Raw genomic sequence first — 7,971 nt, 5'->3', positions numbered from 1 at the left:
ATTGCCGCGCGGAGGCCGGTCACCCGATGGGGCGGACGCGCGCGTCGTAGGGGCGCCTTTTCTAGTGCCACTAAAGCGCCCAGGAGAGGGCACGAGTGTGTGGCAGAGGCGCCGCCAAATTTCTCGCCCGAAGCAGATTTAAAAAGCCGATTCCTGGGCCGCTTACCTAGAGTCCCTGAAAGATGTGCGCGGGCAGCTCCGAATCTGCGCCTGAGCCGCGCCCCTCCCCCCACCCAAACACACACAGGTACGCAGGTGGTGCCGGGGTTCACTCACGCCTGGGGACGCCACCAGAGACGGCTCGGGCCCTACCAGGCTCCGCGGCCGCATCCGCTGAGGCCCCGGCCCCCCACCCCCACCCCAGAGCTGACCTCTCGGGAGGAGGAAAAGGTCGGCGCGGAGGCCCGTCGTTGACCTTGGCCGGGGGGGTCGGGGGGTCGGTGCCCGCGGTCTGGCCCGCGCTCCGGAGGCGCGGAGAAGTAAGCCCTTCACCGCTGTCTAGGTTTGCATGATTCAAAGCAGTGGAACAAGCTCACCCTTTGGCCTCGGGGCAGCCGTCTGAATCGCGCGTGGGCCAGAGGGGAGGCGACCTCGCTGGGACGAGCCAGTGGTTCCCGCGGCGTGTTTATCCCTCCGCCGTCTCCCCGCTGGCGACCCGGCGTCAGACCGACCCCAGGCCTACAGCGGGGCACTGGGATGGGGCCGCGATCTGCGTCTGCCGTCCCATCCCTGGCGACCCCACCCCCACTGGGACCGCTGCCTGGATCCCTCCTCGCCAGCGCATCCCACAGGCCTGGACTCCGTGCTCCTGGCTCTGCCCCCTCCGCCTCCCCCTCCTCTCTGGCGCTGGGAAGCCCCCTAACCCCCGCCCACCCACTTCTGTATCCCTGGAAATGGGTATTTTACTCCTTCTCCCACCTCTGCCCTGCTCAGGACAAGCCTGTAACCCCCACCAAGGCAGCCTCGTCTCCCGGGTTAAAGATGGTCTGAGGCAGCTGTGTGGCCCGCAGTGCGGACTGGGCCAAAGGCAGAGAGCAACAGCCCGGGGACACTGCGCCGTCCTTCGTTTCAGTCCTTCGTCTCAGTCCGTGGCAGAATCCTACTTCACTCTGGTGACTGAGGGCCGAGGGGTGTAGCGGCCTCCCGGCAGCTGCCTGTCCGGCAGGGTTCTGTACATCCTAGCACCAGCATGGCTCCTCAGCTCCACCTAAAACCATCAACTAGCAAATTCAAGTGCTGCGGGATGCTTTTTTTTCTTTTAATTGTTATATTTGAGCAGCAGCATGAGATTTTAAATCCGTGGGCTTTGGGTTCCCTTCCAGAGCAGTGAAGAAAGCCAAGGTTGATGTGACTGGGCTAAAATTGCCAGGGGGGAGGGACCTGGTCGTGCCACTTCCTGCTGGCCTCCCCTGTCCGCCTGGCCCGCTTTTGCCTCCCAGCCCCTCCCTTGACCTAATTTCCCAACTCTGTCTTCCCAGTCCTAGTTCTGGCCACCAGCAACCTGACTTCCTTCCAGGTTACTACTCCCAGGCCTGAGTCCTCACAGAGTTCTCTCCTGCTGGCTCCAGGTGGTCTCCCATGACTGTGTCACTGACAGGGGACATTGACCTTGTCCAAAAGGAAGGAGAGCATCACTCCCTTCACAGACCCCCACTTTCCAGTTTCCCCACTACTTGCTACAAACCCCAAGTGCTACAAACTCCAACATCAAACCCACGTGACTAGGCTGACATCTTTCTCTCCTTTGCTCCTCTCAACACAAATCCAATCTGATCAAATCCTGCCAATTCTCTTCTTGAACTGCCACTCAGATCCACATAATGTTTAATGAAGGTTGAGTCTTGAAGGCCAAGCACAAGAGGAAGGACCTTCTAGATAAGGGAACAGCATATGCAAAGGCAAGGGGCAGTGAGAGCACCCCATGTGGGGAACCAGCCAGTGGTTTCAAGGCCCCTGCTCTTGGAGTCCAGTTCTAACTTCTGTCTCCATCACTTCTTGGGGAGCAATGAGCTTCTGAAGGCCCCTCCCCAGTGTGAGCAGGACTTCTGGTGTGCACACTGGAACAAATTCTAGTTCCAGGTTGGGATCAGGCTGCTGCCTCTCAAGGCAGAAGAGGCCCAACCAGCCTCTTCCACCTTGGCCTCTCCTCAAATCTCCTCAAACAGGCAGGTTTCCCGCATGGTCCACCACCACCCCCATGTGACCCCCACCTCTGGCCCTTGACTCCTGAGAGATTTCAGTCATGGAGCAATAGGGTGTTACTTACTGTTACTGAACTGGAGGGCGGGACGATTGCTGGAGGAGAGGAAGGCTTGCTTGGCCTGTTCATGGAGAACATTCACATTAGTTTTACGACCAGCAGGAACCCCGCCAAGTACACGAACACTGCTGACCACGCAGCAAGGCCTCTTCCTAGAGCCAGCCTGGGGCAAAAGGCCCAGCTGGCGGCATGTTTTCACCTAGGCTGATGTTCGTAGGAAAATGACAGCATATTCCAGTGCAAAGGCCACGTGTGACAGCTGGAGATCTAAGAATTCCCATGAGCCCTGAATTCTTTACGAGGTGCCTGTTAATTCATTTCCAGTTAAATACAGAGATTTTGGTAACACATCAGCCTTCTGATAAATCAGCCAGAAAGGGAGAGGTCTGACCTGGGGCCTTGGGTCCTCCCATCACCATGGAAACACACTCACTACTGGGTGCGAGTAGAGCCAGTTGTTGACCTGGTCCAAGTGTTCGGAGGGGACAGTCCTGCCATTGGTGCCCGCCTTGCCTCGCTCACTTTCTTCTTCCCCAGTCTGTGAGGTCCTATAAGTTCTGTAGAGTTTTCTCTGGGGTTCCCTGAGGGAGTCCCTCCCTCACCCCCAGGGTGGAAGACCAAAGGGTTTAGACAGATGCTCTGATGGGAACTTGCGTCCCACCCTTTAGTGGCTGTGTGATGCTGGGCAAGTCCAGAACCCTCTGAGTCCACCTCCCCGGTGAAGGGAGGAGTAACAGCCCAGCACCTGGCCTGTGTCGTCACACGTTTAAGGGGGATAAACTCCATGAGAGTGGTGTGTAGATTATACAGTGTGGTCAAATGCCAATGATTTTTGTGGTCCTTCCCTTCCCAACAGTCCTCAGGGGCTGGACGATGAGGCGGCAACTTACAGAATAACAGGAACAATGAACCATCATGAAGTGCTTCCTGCTCGGAGGACGGACTCTTCATATGAAGTATTTAAGAGCCCTGTTGGTGTCTCCACAGACAGGGAAGGAAAAGAGGGGTTAACCGCTTGCCCCTCAGAGGAGCTCTGATCACCAGTTGGCCAGCACAGACCTGGTCACTGTTTGCAGAATCCATCTTTCCATGGTTGCGTCCACACACCCACACATACCCACATCCACCCACCTACACACACACACACACACACACACACACACACTCCTCCACTCCCCACATGGGCCCTCTTGCCCCTCGGACCCTCACTGGGCCAGGAGGTACCTCAGTGGGCCTGCAAGTGTAGAGGCCCAGCCTCTCCAAGTGGGTCATGTTAGAAGTCCTGCTCCACAGCTTGGAAGCTAGGCCCAGTCCCAGATGGCCAAGGGAACACGTGGATGGACCAGGGACCCCCAGTCAGGTGGCCTGGCCTCTGAGGTATCTTTTGCTGTCAACCAAAATTGTCACCAATGTGTCACTCTCCCTTCCACCCCAGCCCCTGCCTTGGAGTACAGACTCTTGGAGTCCCACCTGGGCCAAGAGCCCCTCCACTGGGTTTCCAGTGCCCCCTTGGTTTACTGCCATCAAAGGTTGGGGATGAGGGTTGTGGCAAATGCCGCGTTAGCTCCCTGCCCTGGATCAAGCTCTCTGGGTCCAGAGAGTTGCCCACACCAGCTCCCCTTCACCCCGGCTCCTGCGGGGTCCCCGCCGTTCCCGCGCTATCCTCTCCGTGTGTCTCCCAGCCCAGCCGCCCTCGGGTTCCTGTTCCTTGATGCCAAGTTGGGTGGTCCAGGCCCTGTCCAGTCAGTGCTCCTCTCAGTTTAGACAGAGCCCACTGCCTCCCAGCTCCAGTCACTCCCTCCCGGTTGTCCGGGGCCAAACCACCCTTTGTGGGCACAGACATTGGGCCAAGGACATTCTCCTCAGTCATGAGATCGCAGCTCTCGGACACCCTCTGAGGTGCATGGAACACTGACCAAAAGACAGCCCCATGAGGCATGCCACTGTGTGGATAGTATTTTTAAAGAAAAACTCACCTGGCACCTCAAGCAGGTGCTCAATCAGGCGCACATTATTGGAGACAGCTCAGGGACGAGGATTGGCTATGTTACTAATGACAGTGCACTCACACTGCACTTTTCAATTTGAATTAATTTTTGTAGCTAATTCTGGCTGCTGAATGTCTTCATTTAAAAATATACATATACATGTATTTTGTTCAGTATTTTAATTAGGCCCAAAGGAACAGACTTTCAAAGTTTGGTACCCTTCATTTGTTATATTAATGAAAAGCCACTTTAAATCAAGTTTCATGTTGATATTTCATTATGTATGCTGTTCTCACATGTCTCTAAAAGAGATTTACGTAACAGGTAGAACCACAAATACTGGCAGTGGACATGCTGTTAATTTAAAATGTACAGTTTTCTTTTCAGGTGCAGCAGAAATATAAGGTTGCACAATTCTCCAGCGCAGCTAACTTCCCTAGAAAGTGGCTACACCTCGCATTGCAAGTAGAGGCCCTCCAGCACCCCGGGCCTCAGCCCTGGCATTCGGGGGTCTGTTGTTCAGGCCAAGATTCACAGGAGTGAAGACAGAATTCAGCGCAGGGTCAGAGCCCAAACAGAGGGGAGGGTAGCTGACATGGCCAGCTGGGCACCAGCAATGGGGAAGGAGAGGATTTGGACCCTTGGGCCCTGAACGCTGCAGCTTCGATATGCATGCTTGAGTGTGGCTCATGCCATCAGCACGCACACGCACGCACGCGCGCGCACACACACGCGCGCACACACACACACACACGATGAGGATACTGTTGGGGTCCCTCCCCTACAACATGGACGGCCTGGAAGGTGGCTTTGGCTTTGCCCTTGGCTATTGCTGAAGGTTTCCAGGTTCCAGGCCAAGCACGTTAGCCATACGCCATCATGTTGATCCCACACCACCTCAGTGTGATGGAGCTGGTACCGCCCAGTTGTGTGTGGCAGAGGAGAAAACTGAGACCTCTGGGGTCGTGGAGTTGACATTTGAGGCGAGGCCTGGGGCCCCTGACCACCGTGTCCCACTGACAGCAGGTTCTTCTAGGGACAGACCTCTGGTGCCTTCTGTTGTTGGGATCTTGCCACATAAACCTGGCTTAGTAGCCAAAGAAGGAGGCCACTGCTTTGCTCCCTGCAACACGGTTCTGCTGACGTTTCTCCTTCTAAGGTTAAACTCCATTTCTGACATGTGTCTCCGCACTCAGTCTTACTTCCACGCTCACAAGCAGTTCATCAAACCATCTCTCCCCACCCCAGCAGGCTGAAAGCAACCCGCATGGGAGAGTGAAGCAGGAAGACTGTTTTTCCCGCCTGCTCGGAATCCTTGGGCACATGATTTAACTCTGACTCCCTTTCCTTATCTTTCAGGGGAGGGAGGTGATAATTGGGGCAATTGTGGGAGAAGCAGCAGTCCAGCCCCACTTCCTCTAGTGACCTTCAGCGCTTTACAGATACTCTGACAGACGCTCTCCCACTGGACCCTCACGCTGACCCTCTGCACCAAGATGTTCTTCTTATTCCTGTTTATAGAGGAGCCAAGTAGTTCTCAGAGAGGTCAAGGGACAGGCCCCAAGTCACAGAGCAGATGCGGGGTGTCAGTGGAGTACAGAGGAGCCCCAGGTCTCTGCTGACTGACATCTGTGTTTTCCATCTTCCCTGGCATCACTGGGGAGCGGGGGCTGTATTCTGGTTGACTTCTTAATGTGAAAAAAGGGATTTCAGACAATATTTTGCAGCTTCCTCTTGAAAGAGAACTTCTAAGTGTACAGGAAAACATTAGTCCTGTGGTATTCAGCACCATATGCACTGATGTGGCCTCTTGATGGAAAGTGAAGATCAATATGGCAGTTAAGTGACTAAAAGAGTGTTCTACACATTGTCTGGTATCCATATTTGAACTGACCTTAAAAATCATAATTATTAATAACACATAATAGCTACACCTTCTTGAGTACCTCCTCACTGTGGCCTGGTCGATCATGGCATCAACTAAGGTTGTCCACATCTGCCTGCCTGCCGGCCCCTCCATCCAGTCACACAGGCCTGCTGACGGAGGAGCATGTCAAACTTGTTCCCACCTCAGGGCCTTTGCACATGCTGTTCTATCTGCCTGGAATGCTCACCCCTGAGCTTTGCAAATGGAGGCTGCAGGAGCCCGTCTCTGACCACCCAGTTGGCCCCTTGGGATGCTCTAACAGAGCACTGGCTTTTTCTTCCCAGCAACAGAATCCTGGAATTATGTTATTTCTGTATTTACTTATTTGTTTTCTTTCTATCCCACTAAGGGTTGTCAGATAAGATACAGAATATCCAGTTAATTTTGAATTTCAGATAAACAACAAGTATTGATATTTACACTAAAAATAAATTTATCACTTATCTGAAACTCAAATTTACCTGGAGATTTTGCATATTTATTTGCTAAATGTAGCAAACCAATTCCCATCAGCCCAAAGGCTACATGAAGAGACTGTATGGTCCAGCAATATATTCCCAGGGCCTGCATCGCAGTAGGTTCCCAGGAATTATTTACTGAGCATATCTAGCAAGTGGCTGCTTGGAGATTCCAACCCAGTTCAGCTGACACCACAGCCCACACACTTCCCAACAGTGCACAGAGCAGCATCACCCTCCCGTCAGGACATGGTGTCCACAACCCTGCCCAGCACAGCAACACCGTCGGCCACCCCCAATCCCCACTGTCAAGAGACTAGGGTTCAGAGCAGATCAGCAAATCTTCCAGTAAACCATCTTAGAGACACTAAAACTGGGCAGAAAATGAGAATTGCAGGGAAAGGAATCTTAGGAGATGAAACCAGACCTTAGGTGTACATGGGTGATTTGGGGAAAGAGGAGGCTGTCTGTGAGAAGGGGGTGTGTGAAGGCAGGGAGGTGACCAGAGGCAGCAGGTATGACCTCATAGGAACCGTGCCTCCATCAGAGGTGCCTGTTGCCATGAAGACCAGACAAATGGGTGAGCCGGCCCAGGGAGGCAGAAAGAAAGGGCTGTGGGAAAGGATGTTAAGAAGAGCTGGAGTTAAATGTGCAGCTAACTTCCCACATACCTAGAGGAGATGTGCACTGGGGAAGGAGAGGGGTGGTGTGCAGGGAGGCCAGGAGCTGTGATGCGGAAAGGTAGGAGGAGTTAAGAGAAGGAAGATAAGGAGGGGATCCTCATCAGGAGGCAGCATCTTCTGATAAACAGAACACTATCTGGGGCAAGTGCCTGTGCCTTGGTTTGGGACAGGCACACAGAGACCCAGGCAGTCAGTGCTGGCATGGGGACAGCCCCTCAACACCGCAGCCCTGACAGCGCCTCCCGTTTCTAGTAGCCCGGCTCAGGGAGCCTGATGAGCAAGGGCCTTGCTAGAAACTCTGTCAAACCTTGGAGCACTTGCACTTGGTCTAATTTGACCCCTGAGTCCCTGTGAGGCAGACGCGGGTGGGGTGGGTCTTGGCTGCTTTGTGCCCTGGAGGAAGTGCAGGGCAGTGAGGCCCCCGCGGTCTTAGCACCAGGCTTCTGATTCCCTGTCCCCTGCTGTGGACACCCTGGATAAAAGAGCAGCTACAAATAAAAAACAGCGGACAAGTGAAATTCCTCTGTGTGGCCCTCTGACCCCTTTGCCCAAGGTCTCTGTCTGCGTCCCCAGGGCTCACAGGTTCCTGAGGGGGGGATGCTCTTCTCAGTGACACCCACGGCCTCTCCAGCCTCGTTCCTGGCCCCTCTCCAGC

This window comes from Camelus ferus, chromosome 8 (genome assembly GCF_009834535.1).
Source record: "Camelus ferus isolate YT-003-E chromosome 8, BCGSAC_Cfer_1.0, whole genome shotgun sequence".
Taxonomy (NCBI): Eukaryota; Metazoa; Chordata; class Mammalia; order Artiodactyla; family Camelidae; genus Camelus; species Camelus ferus.
Note: the sequence above shows the minus strand (reverse complement) of the source record.